This window comes from Microtus oregoni, unplaced genomic scaffold, assembly GCF_018167655.1.
Source record: "Microtus oregoni isolate MIOR12 unplaced genomic scaffold, Mior012 000017F_ref0000208, whole genome shotgun sequence".
Classification (NCBI taxonomy): domain Eukaryota; kingdom Metazoa; phylum Chordata; class Mammalia; order Rodentia; family Cricetidae; genus Microtus; species Microtus oregoni.
Window position 1 is genome coordinate 6,322,272 of NW_024543076.1, and position 18,957 is coordinate 6,341,228.

Sequence of the window (18,957 nt, forward strand, 5' to 3'; positions counted from 1 at the left end):
TCGCGAGATCTTCCTCCAGGGGACCCATTGGTGGAAAGACGGTTACGCCCCTTGTCTCTTCGGATCCCTGATTGGCTCTTTAGAGGAGAAGGCGGTTAACGACGGCAAGCTCCCTGAATGGCCATTGGTCGGCGCTGCGGGACTACGGGCGGGCGGGCGTCAGCGCGCGCGTTCGAACGGGCGCTTGGCGGCGTTGCCATGGGGACGTGGCCCGGCAGTCGCCTGAGGCGGGTTGACAGGACGGCTGGTAGCTTGGTTTTAAGGCTTTCTCCAAACGAGATTATTTCTCGTGCCCTCCGAGGAAACTGACCGAAGAGGAGCTCAGAAGCCCCTGAGGTGAGACAGGGTCGCGGGTTTAAGCCCTGCGCCTGCGCGGGAGAGGGTGCGCCTGTCCGCGGAGCGGTGCGTGCGGAGTCCGGCGTTTGCTGGACACCTAGAATTTGGCTTCTCCTGGTTCTTCGACGGTTCACACACTCACCACGTTTCATCTTCCTAGCTACTATTTCTTCGGCCATTGTCTCGAAAACTACCGTTCTTGGGGCTTTTGAGTCCCCAAAGTCCTCTTGCCTTTGAAACACACTCCTCAGAGCGCTTCTGTTCGACTTTGGGTTGTTTTCTATACTTCCGGGAACCTTGTTCTTCCTTTTCTCATATAATTTGAACTCTAAAATGAGACAGACGTTTCACAATGTCTTGCACATAGTAGATTTTTAGGAAATATTTGTTCAGTTGAGTTTAACTCACTGCAAAAAGATTCTATTTTCTTTCATGCCTTGTTTCATTCAAAGATGATTTGGGAGGCAGGTGGAAGAGCCTGAAAATTCGACGTTGGGATTTCCACCTTTTGTGAAAGGTAAAGGTGTGAACTGGTTGCTACAACTCTCCTCACACTGCAGTCTGATCCACCAATACCTTTTATCGGGCTCCTAAATGTATTTCCCTAAAACAGACCTTTCTGGTCGGGTGGTGGCAGCGGCGCGCGCCCTTAATCCCAGCACTCGGGAGGCAGAGGCAGGCGGATCTCCGTGAGTTCGAGGCCAGCCTGGTAACAGAGCAAAGTTCCAGGACAGGCTCCAAAGCTACAGAGAAACCCTGTCTCAAAAAACAAAACAAAAAACCCCAGACCATTCTGTTGTTATTTGTGAGAGGGTTTTCTCTTTTCATTTCATGGTTACATCTTGGAAAATGTAGTTAATTACTTGAGTTTGAATTTTTCACTTGCATGCATGCATGCGTGCATGCCCGCCACAGCACTCAAATGAAGGTCAGAAAACAGCTTTGAGGAGTTATTTCTCGTTTTCCATTTTGTTGAGGCAGGATCTGTTTTGTTTCTGCTGCTGCACATGTTCTCCCGTCATGCCTCCCGTTTCCCCATAGTACTGGGTTTATAGACCACATGTGACCTCTGCCATGCCTCCCTGGGCTACAGACATGCACTACCCCATGTGACCATTTATGTAGGTTCTGGGCATTGACCCCAAGTCATTAGGCTTATGGATTATGTGCATTTCCCTACCAGGCCATTTCCTTGGCCCTGATTTGAGTTTTTAATTTAATTTAATTTAATTGGTTTTTCGAGACAGGCTTTCTCTGTAGCTTTGGAGCCTGTCCTAGAACTAGCTTTTGTAGACCACCCCGAACTCACAGAGATCCACCTGCCTCTGCCTCCCAAGTGCTGGGATTAAAGGCATGCACCACCACCGGCGGCTGAGTTTTTTTTTTATGTGTATTTTGTGCACCTTGTGAATGTCTAGTGAGAAGGAAGTCGGAAGAGGGTGTTGGATCCCCAGAGCTGTAGTTACAGACAGTTGTGAGCTACCATGTGGGTGCTGGGAATAGAACCCTGGTCTTTTGAAAGAACAGCCAGTGCTCTTAACCACTGAACCTAACCCCATATATTTGGGTTTTTTGTTTGTTTGTTTTTTTGAGATAGCATTCCACACTGTAGCTAGAACATGCAGTAATCCTCCTGTCTCCGCTTCTCCAGTGCTGAAATTGTTGTTGTTGTTATTATTATTATTATTATTATTATTATTATTATTATTTTGTTTTTCAAGATAGGGTTTATCTGTATTACAATCCTAGCTGTCCTGGAACTAGCTCTGGTAGACCAGGCTAGCCTCAAACTCACAGGCTTCAACCTGCCTCTGCCTCCCAAGTGCTGGGATTAAAGGTGTGCACCATTACTGCCCAACTGAATGCTGAAGCTTTCAAGGAAAATTACCCTAATCCAACAGTTTGAAACCAGCCTAGGTAACAGCGTGGCCAAGACCTAATCCTGCAGTGCTAGGGATGGAGCCCAGGGCCTTAAGCATGCTTGATAAATGCTTCACCACTGAGCTACATCTCAAACAAGAGACGGTTTTAGTGGTAGTAATATTTGCAGTAACAATTGTAGCAGTGGTGGTGGTAGTTGTAGGAATCTAATATGCTTTCTATTTCAGGTCTGAGTGGTACCAACACTTATTTCCCTAACCCCAAAGAACAGTTCAGCAGAGGAATAGATGGTTAGTTGATGGGTTTGAGACAGATTTTTCTGTATAGCCCTGGCTTCACAATTCTGGAACTCAAGACTAGACAGACTTCAAACTCAGATCTGCCTGCCTCTGCTTCCCTACTGCTGGGATTAAAATGGTGTGCCACTACCCCTGACTTTTCTAAGGAAGTGAGTGATAAGTTCTATTATTGTTATATGATTCATGTATTCAGTCATGGAATTATTTTAACTGTGATGGGTTGAAGTACTTGCTTATCTAGCATGCCTGAAACCCTGGATTCAATCCTCTGCACCACATAAAACTAGCAGTTATGGTCACAAATGCTTAGCACTTAAGAAGTTTAAGTAGGCAGGAGGAAGTATAAGAAGGCAGGACCAAAGATCAGAGCTATTTTGGACTCTTGGAATTTAAGGTCAGCCTGGGCTACCTGCGACACCATCTCAGAAAACAAACTAATAAACAAAAACAACAAAGAAACCATACAGTTGTCTATTTTACTATGAAGTGAACTTACCTAGTATTTGGAAGCATTGCATAATACTGGTATTTAACTAGTATCTAGAATAGTATATTATATCCAGGCCACAATTTCGAGCTGAGAATTCACCAGCAATGAGGAGCAAAACTGAAAACTGTTTTTAGTTAGCCGTCTGTTTATGTTGACATATGATTGGTTCTTGCTGGGAGCAAGCCTTTAATCCCAGCACTTGGGAGGCAGAGGCAGGGAGATCTCTGAGTTTCAAGCCAGCCTGGTCTATAAAGCAGGTTCCAGAACAACCAGGGCTACACAGAGAACCCCTGTCTTAAAAAACAAACAAACAAGCAAACAAAAACTAGTGATCTATACTAATGTGGCCAATATATAAATAATCATTTACTCTTCTAGAAAATTCATGTCATTGTTTTGAATAAATAAAATTATTCCTCACTTTATCCATTTGTGAAAAATGAAAGATTAATTGGATAGCACCATTACATGTTAATAATTTAGATCACAGTAAATGAGGTTATTTATATACTTTTTTTAACTTTAAAAAGCAAGTTGGTTTTTCAAGACAGAATTTCTCTGTGTAGCCCTGGCTGTTCTGGAACTAGCTCTGTAGACCAGGATAGCCAAGATTCTCCTGCCTTTGTCTCCTGAGCGCCGGGACTAAAGGTACCCCACCTCTACCCAACCAGCTTGGAAATTGATAAAGGCTAATTGTAGCCATTATTTTTCCAGGAAAACACATGATATATGGTTTGTTGACATGGTTTTATGGCTACAACTGGCAAAAAATCTTTTAAGTGACAAGTTCCTGAGATTGGATTAGACCAAAATTTTAAAGTTTAAAAATAAACCTCTGGATTTAACCCCAGCATTAGTTACTACCTGTCCCTGTTAGTGCATTCAGAATTAAACCTCTGTATATAGAGACTACTATACTTGTGTTGACTTAAGATGACTGGGTTCAGCAATTTTACTATGTTCATTTTTAGGTGATTACCACCAAACTTAAAAATTTAATAAACCTGTTAAGGGCAGATCTTGAAGCAAATCACAGAGTATTTATAGTTAATCATAAAAGAACTTTTTCTTTCAGTTACAAATCTAAATAATCTCAAAGTAGTTTTTTAAAAAATATTATAATAGTAACTCACATATTAGTGTCCAAAAGTCCACAGCTGACCTTAGGAATTCCATTGAGTACCATCTGTTCTAGTTCCTCTGCAGCTGTTGCTTTAAACAGTTGTCCCCTCCTTTGTCTTCTTAAAGCTCAGCCATCTATAGATAGGATAATCCCTGAAGTTTGAAGTAACTGGTTCTCTTGAGAGGGAAGAGTAGACTATAGTGTTTAATTTTTAATTTGCCTCTTGGAATATGGAATTTTTTGTGTGTTATTTGGGATCTAATTCCTAACCTGAGGTACAGAAATGTTTTATGAGAAGTGATCAAGAATGTTGAGTTATATTGTGTCTGTTTTTAACTTGTATGTGTGTATTTGTGTGTGTGATGTGTATTGATAATTTACATACAAGCAGGCAACATTAGAGTCCGATACTTAAAATTTTTTAAATTTTTATACTTACCCTAGAGCTCCTCATACTTGGCTGACTTGTTCCCACCTAAAGGCAGATAAACCTGAAAAAACTCTTAGCAGAAATCCATCTCATTTGCCCCAGGACAGCTTTGAACAAATGACCTTTTCTGTGTAGGGTGAAGGGAGGCCACTTGTTTGTCCTGGCTGCCCGGCTGCTCAGTCCCAAAATAACCACACAGAAATTGTATTAATTAAATCACTGCTTGGCCCATTAGCTCTATTATTGGCTAACTCTTACCTCTTAATTTAACCCATTTCTATTAATCTGAATGTCACCATGAGGTCGTGGCCTACCAGCAGAGTTCCAGCATTTCTGACTCTGGTGGCGGATCCATGGCGTCTCTCTGGCTCTACCCTTCTTTCTCCCAGCATTCAGTTCTGTCTTCCCTGCCTACCTAAGATCTGCCATCAACAGGCCAGGGCAGTTTCTTTATTCATTAATGGTAATGAAAGCACACAGAGGGGACTCCCACATCACTTCCCCTTTTCTGTTTAAATAAAAAGGAAGGCTTTAACTTTAACATAGTAAAATTACATATAACAAAACAGGTATCAAATAAAAATTATAGTTACAATATTTATATCTATTTTATCTTTTATCATAACTCAGGAAAACTATATTATTCCTATCTATTCTTCAACTCCATCAAAGACTCTAGAAGGATATAATATTACCTAAGTAAACAGGAAGTACATTGTAAGCAACTTCCAAAATTCTAGAATTGACAGAGACATCTAGCTACCTGGACAGTCACCCCAAGTTCTTCTGTAACACTGGGACATCCATCTTTGGCCTACAGGCGCATAGTATCCAGCAGACTTTTCCACAAAGCAGGAAATTTCAAAGTCAGGTCTGCCTGTATTGGCACTTTGCCAGTCACTTTCTCTCTCCTGCAGAATGTCTCACAGACTCTTTCATGAAGCAGAAACTCCGAAGGATCATCTCATCTTTAGGCAAGTTCAGCAGTCATTTCTCTGTGGATCCTGCATGTCTAGTTCATCTAACAAACTCCATAAGGAGCCTCTTTGATGCCCATCTTCCTTTTGAAGTAAACTGATGCTGCCAGGAGCAGATGTGTCTCACTGTCATGAAAAGTCCTAAATTTTTAAAACATTTTAAATGCCATATTCTGAAGGTCTCTGAAAGATTTGAAGAATCCCTATCCATCTGAAATACTTCTCTGCACATCTATAAAATCTAACTAACATGACTACAAACTTCACTATTATAGAGGATTATCTATTAACCTATATTTCTTAATTATACATTACATTTTTAAAATGAACTACATAATCACAATACCTCAGTCAAGATCAGAAATAATATACATATAACAAAATTGACCTTAAATTTGTATCAATAAACCAAGATTCATGCCAATGCAAATTATTCATATCTATGTCATATCCCCCTTTAAATGTAAACAAACAATTATAAATAATAAACAATAATTGGGAATATGAGCATAGTTTTGTCCATACTGACTGCTTCCTGCTGTTTGGGGATGCTGTTAATCAGGTCTTTCATGGTGTATCTTGTGTGTATCTCAGTCCAGCAGTTGGACAAAGTAATTTTTGAGGGTGTTCACAGCAACCTTTCAGGGGGTGTGGTCTATGAACCCATATTGGTCTGGAAGCAATCCACAGGTTCTCATCTTCCGTGGAAACAAGAGAAGAACTTTTCCAAAGCAACATAGCCTTAGACCCAAATTTGAAAGTCATGATACCTTTATAATATACATGCTAGTTTAACATAGTAGCCCATACAATGAAATGTCTCTCTGTACTTAGCTCACTCACAGTCAAATAATTCAAAGAAAACACAATAATATACATAATCCAGACTCTCTGTGAATTTTCCATCTTTACGTGGTTTATTTTTCTTTACTCCTTTTAATCTATGACTATCTGTACTCTGTCTCTTTAAAGGCTTTTTTAAACGATTTACTTCTTTTCCAACTCTCTATACTCTTGCTTCTCTCTCCCAAGCCTATGTACATTCATCCAACACTGTGACTCATTTAGAGTTCTTTTATGTCTGAATCTGTCCTTATTGCATTATTTGTAATTCTTTGCTGTCCAGGAGCGCTTTTGCTTGCTAATCACTTAAAAACAAAAACTAAACTGTGACATTACTAGGTCTAATACGGTACCACCTGCTTGCCTGCCCATTCTAAAACTTAAGCTGCACCATTCCTATGATACATATGGTACTGCCAGTATAGTGGAGCCGCTGGTGCCTTTGAGAGCCACGCACCATTCTCAGGCACACAGCCAGTCCATGTCACCATTAAGCAAGCTGCAGCAGTCTGCTCACAAACCCCGCCCAAATGCTCTGTCTCCTAAAAGAGCCAGAGGTTGCACTGGCAGCAAAGCCCAGAAAGCCAGCATTTCAAAACTGCTGCTGTGGTTGAGTCAGGAAAAATCTTAAAGGAGCAGCAGCAAGCTGCCAGCAAACAGCAAGAAGCTGTGTTAAACCCTGTATTCTTTTTTTTTTTTTTTTTTGGTCTAGAATTCCTTTTCAAGCCCTCTCAGGTTTTACGTGGATTTAGTTGGCTATGTGGGTGCCAATCTATAGGGGGGAGGGAGGACGCCCAGATGCTCAGCCCTGAAATAACCTCACAGAAATTGTATTAATTAAATCACTGCTTGATCCATTAGCTCTAACTTCTTATTGGCTAAGTCTTACATCTTATTTTAACCCATTTCTATTAATCTGTGTATTGCCATGTGGCAGTGGCTTACTCTGCCGGCGGATCCATGGCGTCTCTTTGATTCTGCCTTCTTCCTCCCAGCATTCTGTTTAATTTTTCCCACCTACCTAAATTCTGCCCTATCAACAGGCCCAAAGCAGTTTTTTTTTTTTTTTTTATTAACCAATGAAAGCAACACAAAGACAGAAGGACCTTCTACATCATTTCTGGATCATTAAGTATATATGTATTTGTTCCACAGATTTGTTCTTTTGTTTGTTTTTCTTTTTAGATTGTCATAAGTTTTATTGGTATAAATGCTAGAAATTTCTTTTTTTTACTAGCAGTTGTCACTTAAAAACAGGTATGAAAAACAATATAATCATTTCATCTTGTTTCCAAATTCCTAAGAAAGAAAAAGTGAAATTTCCACAATATAGGAAATCTCTGTTTAGTCTCCATATTATATAATTGTAAAATAATGACAGGCTAGACCTGGTCGCACATTTGTAAGCCCAGCACTTGGGAGCATAACAAACATTAAATATTAGCCTGTTAAACACTGTATAATTTTTTATAACAAATTTAAATCTTTTGCTCTTATCTGCCTTTAAAAAAACTGTATACAAATGTTTTAAATCCTCTCCCACCATCACCAGCCACAGCTAAGTCTTTGTTTATGCAAAGGCCCTGTTAGGGTCTTAGACTTTGACTGTTTTAAGTAGCCTTCCCCATCCCCCTTTCCTTTATTTTCTTTATGCCAATTCTTTTAATTGAAAGGACACAGCACCTGTGTTAGAATAAAAACCAGGTGCATATCAGGTTAAATGCACACGTTTAATCCCAGCACTGGGGAGGCACAGACATGATCTCTGTGATTGGGAGATCAGTCTGGTCTACAGTGCAAGTTCCAGGATAGCCAGAGAAACCCTGTCTCAAAAAACAAAACAAATAAACTAGGTGTTCTTCCTGCCCTGTGTGCATGCTCTCTCTCTCTCTCTCTCTCTCTCTCTCTCTCTCTCTCTCTCTCTCTCACACACACACACACACACACACACACACACACACAAGCAGTGCATCCTCTTGATCCAGAGTAAAGTTTTGCTTTGTCTAGACACTTCAGTTGGTGTGGTGGCCTTTATTTGCAACCCCTAACAGAAGGTTTTTTAGTCTGAAGCCAATCTGGCCTTGGTGTTTTTTTATTGGGATTTATTTCTTTATTTTGGTATTGAATCTTTGCTTTGGGTTATATGTTTTAACAGTATTGATTTTTCTGAGAAGTTCATGAAAAGTCTTTCCAATTTTAGTGATCTTTCATCAATGTTTTAGTAGTTTTCATTGCTAAGATCTTCCCTTATTTCCTTCCTTTCTTCCTTCCTTCCTTCCTCTTTCTTTTTTCCCTCTATCTCTCTCTTTTAGACAAGTTTCTCTATGTAATCCTGGCTATCCTGGAACTTGACATGTAGACCAGGCACTGACCTGAAACTGGAACTCACAGAAATCCTACTGTCTCTGTCCCTAGAATGCTGGGGTTAAAGTTGTTTGACACCATGCCCAACATGATCTTTGATTTTTTGTTTGGTTGTTTGGTTGGTTAAATTTATTCCTAAGTATTTTCTCCCCACCCCCTTTTTTTGAGATAATTTGCTGCTGGCATACCATAACTATTTCTGATTGTTAGACCAACAGCTGGGAGCTAGCAGTCTCCAGGCTTGCCACAAAGGAGAGTTTCACATATTTGTGCTATGGAATACTAGGACAGCCAGTATGTAAAAAATCTGCCCATCATCCTCCCTCACCCTGGAATTCACTATTTTGCTGTTCATTTTTCTGGTAGTGACAGCTGTGAGCTACTCCATTTACTCGGGGTCAGCTGAGGGGGGAGTGACCGGGCCTGACTGAGGTAATGGAAAGAACAAATGTGAGACATGAGAAGACTTAAATTCCAGTCTTGGAAACCACTTGTTACTCTGGCCAACACACGGGTTCGTCATGGATCTTTCTTCTTTCCAGTAGAAGGAAAGGGTAATGATAGCATTGTAGATAAATCTCAAAATCATTATGGTAAACAAAAGACAGTAGATACAAGAGACTATAATTCTACATAGGTAAAATTTAGGAAATATAAATAATACATAAAGCCAGGAAGTAGGTCAGTGGTAGTCTTCACCGGGAGCAGAGGAAAGCAAGGCATGCAAACAGGCATTTGAAGTCTTTTGAGGGTAGTGGGTCTGTATCTTAATTGTGGCTCCACAGGTAAATAGAGCTATCATATAGCTTATGGAGTTATATGCTATCACATATACAAGCCAGAAGAGAAATTTGGAGGCAGTTTCATAGTACAATAAGAAAGAACATAGAAATAGATTATTTGGAGTTTTGCTGCAGGTGCAAGAGGGAAGAACAGCAGCACAAATAACTTGTTGTCATTGTTCTAGTGATCCAGTAAAATTGTTGTTGCTGTATAGTGTGAATGTATGAGACCTAAACAAAATCAACAGTCATCAACTTTGATGCCCAACTTCTTTTACCTATTTGTCTTATTTCTTGGAATCTTTTTGAACTACTTTTTGTGGAGGGTGTTTGAGATCAGATAAACCTTTTAAAATTAAATATCTATGTATTTATTTAAGAAGGGTTTTACTATGTAACTTTGGCTGGCCTGGAATCCACAGAGATCCTTATGTTTCTGCCTGACTGGGTTTAAAGCTGCTCTCCAACATCTCTATCTTCTAAAATATCTACATTATTAAAAGTTTGACTTGTAGGCTGGGCCATCTCTCCAGCCTCTCAGTTTTATTTCTTTTTTTTTTTTTTTTTTTTTTTGATTTTTCGAGACAGGGTTTCTCCGTAGCTTTTGGTTCCTGTCCTGGAACTAGCTCTTGTAGACCAGGCTGGCCTCGAACTCACAGAGATCCGCCTGCCTCTGCCTCCCGAGTGCTGGGATTAAAGGCGTGCACCACCACCGCCCGGCTCAGTTTTATTTCTAAAAGTATAGCTGTGGCTTCTAGAAATTTTACTAAGGAGTTTAAACTATAAATAGAGAATACAGGATGAGACCAGGTGGTGGTGACACACACCTTTAATCCCAGCAGAGGCAGGCAGATCTCTGGTTCAAGTCCAGCCTGGTCTACAGAGCAATTTCCAGGACAGCTAGGACAGCTAGAACTGTTACACAAACTCTGTCTCGGAAAAACAACCAAACAAAAAATTTTGTCTTGTCGCCGGGCGATGGTGGCGCACGCCTTTAATCCCAGCACTCGGGAGGCAGAAGCAGGTGGATCTCTGTGAGTTCGAGGCCAGCCTGGTCTACAAAGGGTGTTCCAGGACAGGCTCCAAAGCTACAGAGAAACCCTGTCTCAAAAAAAATAAAAAAATAAAATTTTGTCTTGTATTATACTTAACCAATTGTTTTGAATCTTATTGGTTAATGGATCCTTTTTCCTTTATGTCAAGGAACTCCATTTACATCCTTAGGGTTACAATGTAATAAGACTATTCATGGATAATTTTAATTTCTGTGTCATTGCTTGTATGTAGTGTGCATGTGTGTGGGCAGATGTGTGAGCACATGTGTGTGTGTGCATGAGGAGGCCAGAAGATTACTTTCCACAATGTTTATTGAGACAAGGTCTCTTAGCTGAAATGAGAGCTTGCTGATTGATAATCTTAGCAAGAGCAAACCAGCTTCTCTTAGAGAGTCCCTGGATTTGTCTCCCAAGTACTTGAGTGACAGCTAACATATCTACCCAACTTTCTTTATGTATACAGTATTCTGTCTGCCTATATGCCTGCATGCCAGAAGAGGGCACCAGATGTGGTTGCTGGGAATTGAACTCAGGAACTCTCGAAGAGCAGCCAGTGCTCTTACCCTCTAGGCAGTCTCTCCAGCTCCCTCCCTACCTATCCAACTTCTAAATGGATCCTGGGGATCTGAACTCTGGTTTAAACTTAAGCTTATGGGGCAAGAGAACTTTATTCACTAGGCCATCTTCCCAGCCTTCATGATAAATTCTTTTTAAAAACAACTTCTTAGGCCAATTGTGGTGGTGTACACCTTTAATTTCAGCAGAAGAGGCCAACATGGTCTTCATAGCAAGTTCTAGGACAGCCAGGACTGCATAGAGAATCTGTCTCAAAATACACAAAGTATTTATTTTTGTAATTTATGTGTAAATATGTGTGCCTCTGTGAGTTTCTGTGTACCGTTTCATGCAAATACCTTTAGAGGCCAGGAGGAGACATTGAACAAGAGTTACACATAGTCATGGGCCACCATGTGGGTGCTGGGAAGTGAACCCTGGTCCTTTGCAAGAGCTATAAGTGTTCTTATAATAGAATAGTGATAGATCACTAAGCCATCTATCTCTTTAGCCCTCTTAATGGTAAATTCTTAATTCCAGTGTGTAAGGAGGTAGATAATAAGTAAAATGACAATTTAGCTTTTAAAATTCTCATCCTATATTCTCTTTTTTGTCTGTTTCTTTGTTTTGTTTTGTACTTTTGAGATGGGGTTTCTCCATGTAACCCTGTCTATCCTGGAACTCACTCTGCAGACCAAGCTGACTTCAGTTCAGAGATCTGCCTGCCTCTGACTTCCAGGGGTTGGGATTAAAAGTGTGTGTCACCACCACCTTGTCTCATCCTGTATTCTCTTAATAATTTAAACTCCTTCATAAAATTTCTAGAAGTCACAGCTATACTTTTGGAGTTAGCATTGAGGGGCTGTAGAGATGACTGAGCATGTGAAGTGAATAGCAGTGGCCCTAGAATAGTTGTGGGTGTCTGGAGCTGTGAGGTCTCCAAAGAACAAGCATTGTCAGCTTTACTCTTTCCTTTCCCCAGCTTCAGGCTCTCTGTACTTAACTGGAAATGCATAACCTTACCTGAATTTAGCACTGTGGGTGGCTAATTATAACAGCCATGTGTTCACTGAAGGAAAGCTTATTTCCAGGTTAGATGGGTTAGCATGATGAAGCTATCAAAGGCTTAAAGCAATTTAATGAAAAACATGGAATATAAAAAAATGCTAGAATTAATCATGAATCTGATGAAAAAAACATTAAAATTCTGAAATAAGTCACCTGATACCATTTAAAATAAGTAGGACATTCTTTATGAATTGAAAATTTAAAGGAAAAAAATCATTTATATTTGCTTTCATGTAAAAATTCTATTTTAGGTAACCAGACAGTCCTAGTTGTTGACAGAAAGTTTTTCTTTTTCTTTCTTTCTTTTTTCTTTTTTCTTTTTTTTTTTTTTGTGTGTGTGTGTGTGTGGGGGGGGAGACAGGGTTTCTCTGTGTAACAGTCCTGGCTATCCTGGAACTCCCTTTGTAGACCAGGCTGGCCTTCAACTCCCAAGTGTTGGAATTAAAGGAATACACCAATACCTCCCAGCTCTTTTTAAAATCTTTATGAGTATGTTTAAGTGCTTGCATGTATGTCTGTGTACCACTTATGTGATTGGCTGTTGGAGGCCAGAGTAGGGTATTGGATCCCCTGGAACTGAGTTATTGTCAGTTGTGTGGCTCCATGTTTATCCCTAGGAACTGAATCAAATTCTCTGCAAGAGCACAAGTATACTGAACTGCTGAGCCATCTCTCTAGTCCCCAGAAAGGTTTCCTAAGGAGAATTCCTAAAGAAGGAGAGGATCAGAAAATCACAAATTTACAGCTCCTAATGAAATAAGTAAGAGGTATTGATCACCAATGAATGAAACTCCTAGATTAATTTAAAGAGAGACTCTCTCAGCAAGGGGATCAGGCTGCAGTCCTCGCAGACATTTGTGTATATTCTGATTCTATGTGCATGAAACATGTGCTAAATAACACCGACAGATCATTTTGCCAGAAATGTAGATGCTGCTTCTAATATAGGATAGCCAGATTTAGACCAAACAAAATTCAATTGGAATTTCAAATAAGCAGTGATTTCTTTAGTATTAAGCTCCATGCTTGGAAACATACTGATTTTGTCTTTCTATAAGAAGTCGGGCTGGGTGGTGGTGCACACCTTTAATTCCTGCACTCAGGAGGCGGAGACAGGCAGCTCTCTGTGAGTTCAAGGCCAACCTGGGAGCAGCAAGGGCTGTTACACAGAGAAACCCTATCTCAAAACAAACAAAACAAAGTTAAGAGGACAGCAGGGTAGCTCAATGTTATAGTGCTTGCCTAACATTAATAAGGCCCTGTAAGGTTCTGGTTTGGTCCCTAATGTTGCAGAAAACCTAAGACAAAACACGATCCAAGCCCCATTGTTATTAGTTAAATAACTTGACCATGTATCACATCTGCTTCTCAAGTTCTTAGCAGAGCTGGTCTAGATGATGGGGATTTTTGCCTCCTAATTTAGTAATCTGTATTAGTACTCTTTGGTTTACTGACAGGTATTTAAAATAGAGATCTATCTTATTTAACATCTTAAAATACGAATGCTCTCTGCCTTTACATTTTAGTATATATTTTTATTATGTTTTAATTTATTCTCTGTGTAGACATGTGTTGCAGAGTGTATGTGTGGAAGTTAGAGGATAACTTACTGGAATTGATGCTCTTCTCTCACTATGTGGCCCTGGAGAGCAAACTCAAGGCGTTAGGCTGTACAGCAAACTCTGCTACCCACTGAATCATGTTACCAACTTTCCACCTCATTTTTTGAAACAGACTGGAACTTAGAGTGTTGACCAGCAAGCACTGAGGATCCTTCTGTCTGTTCCCCAGGTATTACAGACATGCTCTCTCACATCTAGTTTTATGTGGGTGCTGGAGAGCCAAACTCAGATCTCCATGCTTATGCAACAAGCACTTTACCTACTGAGCCATCTCTCCAGCCCTGAAATATGTTGTATTTTTTATTAATTAATAATAGTATAATTGAGCTGGAGAGATTCCTCAATAATTAAAGAGCCCTTGCTGCTCTTGGGAGGACCCGCTCAAGTTCTAGGGATCCAATGACCTTTTTTGACCTCTGAGGGTACCAGGAACACACACATGATGCACACATATACATGTAGGAAAAATAATAACACATAAATTTTTAAAAAATAGTTTCAGAATTAAGCACATGCACAACAGTGTTCTCAGTCCTATTGGGTACTGGAGACATCAGTGAAATACAGATCACAATAGAAAAAACAATGGCCACCAACTTTTGCTGTAGTAGGCTACTTCTCTTGATTGCCCACTGGTAGTACCCATTTCCCTTCCTGTAGAAGACTGTCATTACTCATGCAACCTGCCAAGGACATTTATGCCTGATAAGCAATGCTATGGTTCTATTTTGGATCAATTAACATTCTCTTTAATAAATTATGCCTTTATAAACTATTCTGTACCTTGCTTTATTCACTTAGCAATATATTGGAAAGCTTTCTTTTTCTTCAATAACTATTGGAGAGTTTAGTTAAGTTTGGTAATTGGTTCATGGTATTATTTCCCTTGAAAGGCAACAGTAATTTATTTAACCAGTCCCCATCCTTTGCTATTACCAATAGTGATATAATGACTTTGTACTGCTGTCTTTTTATATTTGTACAGAGTAGCTGTAGGATATTTCTAGAGTTAGAATTGCTGGGGAGTGAATCTGTTTATGAAAATTTATTTATTTTTATTTATATACTGGCTTTTTTTCAAGACAGGGTATCTTTGTGTAGCATTGGCTGTCCTGGAAATAGCCCTGTAAACCAGGCTGGCCTCAAACTCATAGAGATCCGCCTGCCTTTGTCTCCCAAGTGCTGGGATTAAAAGTATGCACCACCACCGCCTGACTATAAAAATTTATTTTTATATATCTGTGTGAGTGTTATGTAAAAATCACATTAGAAAAGACTTAGCTACCAAAACTTTTTGCTATGTAATAGTTGACTTCTGTGTGCACATATTGTAATATATGTGCATATTTGCATAGATGCATATACCTGTGGTGAGCAGAGGCCAGAAGACATCAAATGCCTTGGAACTGGAAGTATAGGCATTTACAGGTTGCCCAGTTTGTTATGTGGGACTAGGATCAGAACTCCAGGCCTCTCAACTTCATTGCCTGAACAGTACTCACTCTTAACCTCTGAACAATTGCCTCCAGAGCCCAGGGTCTTGCTCACACTAAGCGTGTACTCTACTGCTGATTCTCTCCACAGCCTTTGCATTTGTCTTTTTGACAGAGGTAAAATTATCACCTGAGCAAAATGTCAATATATCTGTCCCCCAAATATGGGAGTTTATTTTGTTTTTCTGTGGCTCAGTAGTAGAGTTCAAATGTTTTTTGTTTGAAGTTGCAAGAGTGATTCTGATATTTCAGGAGTTAAAGGAGGGGATAAACCCTTGTAAAATGGACTACAATTACGGAGAAGCATGTTGAGTTTGAAAACAAAGGAACATAGGCTATCCATAGTGCCCAGAAAGGTGGAATGGCTGCAACTGTATTAGATGCATGACTCTGGCTACTTCAATTCATGTTTAATGCATGTTCAAATTATTCTTACATTTTTCTTTTCCCATATTATAGGTTATACAAGGGTTTCAAAATTAATATTTTAGTCTCATTTACTTATTAAGAAGCAGTGGAGGCTGTGATTATCAGAGTTGAACTGAGAAATGTTTGATATGGCATCAAGGGAATTGGTGTGCAAAATACAGAATCTTGCACAGCTTGTGCATAGCACTTACAGCCTGTTCCCATGGGTAAGCTGAGCCAAACAGAGAGTGCAGCTGCTTAGAATTTGATTAAACCAAAACACTGAAGGTAGAGTAAGTTCTGTTCTTGGTCCTGTGCTAGGTGGTGAAGATAGGAGAAATGCAGAAATAACAATAGCAATGGTAGTAACTGCCAAGGCTTATTAATTATGGAACACTGAATGTCCCAGTCATTTTGCTGGGCTTGTTTGGCTGTCTTTCACTCAGGCAGGCCTCAGACTTGCTCTATAACTAAGAATGTCTTGAATTTCTGATCTGCCTGCCTCTACCTCCCCAAGTGCTGGAATTATAGGTACATGTTAACATGCCTAGAATTTGACAGTGCTTGGGAGCAAACCTAGGACTTTATGCATATTAATTAAGCATAATATAAACTGAGCTCTATCCCCAACCCTTACGTGTATTTCCATATTCAATCTGAAGAATTTACAGATTTCTGTTAACTTCTTCTCCCTTCATTGTCTTGAAGCAAGGTGTCATTATGTAGTCCAAATTGACCTCAAACTTTCTATGTAACTTTGTTGCTAGGACCTACCTCAAACTCAAGGCAGTCCTATCTCAGCCTCCCAAGTGCTCGGGTTACAGGTCCACACTACTAAACACATATTTAAGGGATGGAGGGAGGTGCACATACACATGAAGTCAACGAGTGTCTCCCTCAGCTGCTCTCCAACTTTTCTTTTTCTCTTTCTTGAGACAGAGCTCTATCTTGCACAGGATTTTTTGTTTTGTTCTGCTTTTGTTTTGTTTTGTTTGAGACAGGGTTTCTCTGTAGCTTTGGAACCTGTCCTGGAACTCGCTCTGTAGACCAGGCTGGCCTCGAGCTCATAGAGATCCATCTGTCTCTGCCTCCCGAGTGCTGGGATTAAAGGTGTTCGCCACCATCACCAGGGAGGATCGTTTATTGAACCTGAAACTTTGGGATTCAGTTTGGTGGGCCATTGAGTTCCAGAGAGCTTCCTGTTTCCACCTCCCCAGCGCTGACATTACAGTCAAACACTACCACACTTCTTTTCCGTTTTTTTTTTTTTTTTGTTTTGTTTTGTTTTTTTTAAGGGAATCAAACTCAGGTCTTCATGCTGGTGAGACACTTTACTGACTGAGCTGCCTCCTTATGTCCCAAATATGTTTTTAGACAAATAAACCAAAAAATGGGGTCTCATATATCCCAGGCTAGCCTTGAACTTGCAATGATTCCCTTTGCCTCAGTGTTGGGATTTCAGATGTTGGATTTTCAGAATGCTTCTATGGCATTCCTAATTCACAGTTGAAAAAGTGAGTGTCTGAAATAGTAAGTGATTGAACTTGCTACACGCTTACCTCCTTTATAGGATTGTATGGAAATGAACAAATACAATGCCCAGAACAGTGGCTGGTATATATTAAATGCTCAGTAAATACTAGATGCTATAATGGTTGCTGAGGCACAGAGTACCATGTATTCCCTATTAGGGCTTATCTCCATCGTGATAGAAAACTGCAGTGTCCTTCTGACAAAGACAGGTATTCTAGGGAGGAAGAAAAATAGTAGTAAGAGGATTAGTGGTTTAGTTTTGTGTTTTTTTAAATATTTTTTTAATATTTATTTATTTATTTTGTATACAATATTCTGTCTGTGTGTATGTCTGCAGACCAGAAGAGGGCACCAGACCTCATTACAGATGGGTGTAAGCCACCATGTGGTTTCCAGGAATTGAACTCAGGACCTTTGGAAGAGCAGGCAATGCTCTTAACCACTGAGCCATGTCTCCAGCCCTAGTGGTTTTGTTTTGATACAATGTAAGGTGTTGGGGGTAAAATGATAGAAAAAAATCTAGAGATGAAAATCTCATCTTGGCGAAAAGCTCTTGAGTGGTCTTGAAAGGATAGGTGTAGCACACACAGTGACAAACGATGAGAAGCAACTGGCATTCCCAGTCATCACTTGTAGGAAGGAAAATAGCAGAGCCACTTTAGGGAGTAGTTTGGCAGTTTCTTATAAAAACTAAGCATGTCTTACCATACAATCCAGTAACCATGCACCTTGGTATTTACAGAAAGGAGTTGAAGATTATGTCCATGTGAAAACTGCGTAGCTGTTTATAGAAGCTTTATTCGTGATTGCCCAAACTGTAAGCCTCTAAGGTGTCCTTCATTAAGTGAACAAATAAACCAGACACATTCACATGTGAAATGGGTTTCAGCAGCAAAAAGAAATAAGCTAACACACCATTAAAAAATCTTGGAGAGAGTCTAAATTATGAACTTAAAAAGTCAGTCTAAAAGCTGACAAGCTGCATACTTCCTACTGTGTGACATTCTGGAAAAGGCACTGTGGAAGCAGTAAAAAGATCATTGAGCAGATATGGGGTTCACCCATTTATTTATTTATTTATTTAGGTTTTTCGAGACAGGGTTTCTCTGTGGCTTTGGAGCCTGTCCTGGAACTAGCTCTTGTAGACCAGGCTGGTCTCGAACTCACAGAGATCTGCCTGCCTCTGCCTCCCGAGTGCTGGGATTAAAGGTGTGCGCCACCGTCGCCCAGCATGGGTTCACCCTTTTAATCCCAACACTTGGGGAGCCTGATATACAGTAGTGGGTTCCAGGACAGCCAGTGCTACACAGTGAGACCCTGCTCCACCCCCTACCTCTCAGACAAAGAGATCATTAGTCACCATTGGATAGAGTGTGCGAAGGGTGAGTAGACAGAGCCCAGGAGTTTTAGGGCAATCAAACTAGTCCATGTTTTACTTAAATAGAGGATGCACGCACTATCTATCCAAGTCCATAAGTTCTGCAGCTCTAGGTAAGAGAACTCCAGTGTAAACTGTAGACTTTGGGTAATGATTCTTTATCAACATAGGTTCACTAGTAGGGAAAGAGTACATGTGTGAGACAGGCTGTTTGGCAAGTCTTTACCTTCTCAGTTTTTCTGTGAACCTAAAATAGCTCCTAAATTTGCATATAAAATTGGCAAAGTTTCAGAAATGAAATTGTAACTACTGTTACATAA

At 40.1% G+C, this 18,957-nt stretch overlaps 1 protein-coding gene across 1 annotated transcript in view; it reads left to right on the forward strand.

Annotated features, from left to right (window-relative positions):
* The first annotated feature begins 211 nt into the window (after positions 1-211).
* The window catches only part of Kif24 (kinesin family member 24), a 56,270-nt gene continuing 37,524 nt past the window's right edge, over positions 212-18,957 (forward strand). Inside the window, exon 1 of the mRNA XM_041667589.1 lies at positions 212-336. The gene's annotated coding sequence lies outside the window, so the exon portion shown is untranslated. The remainder of the gene's footprint in view (positions 337-18,957) is intronic.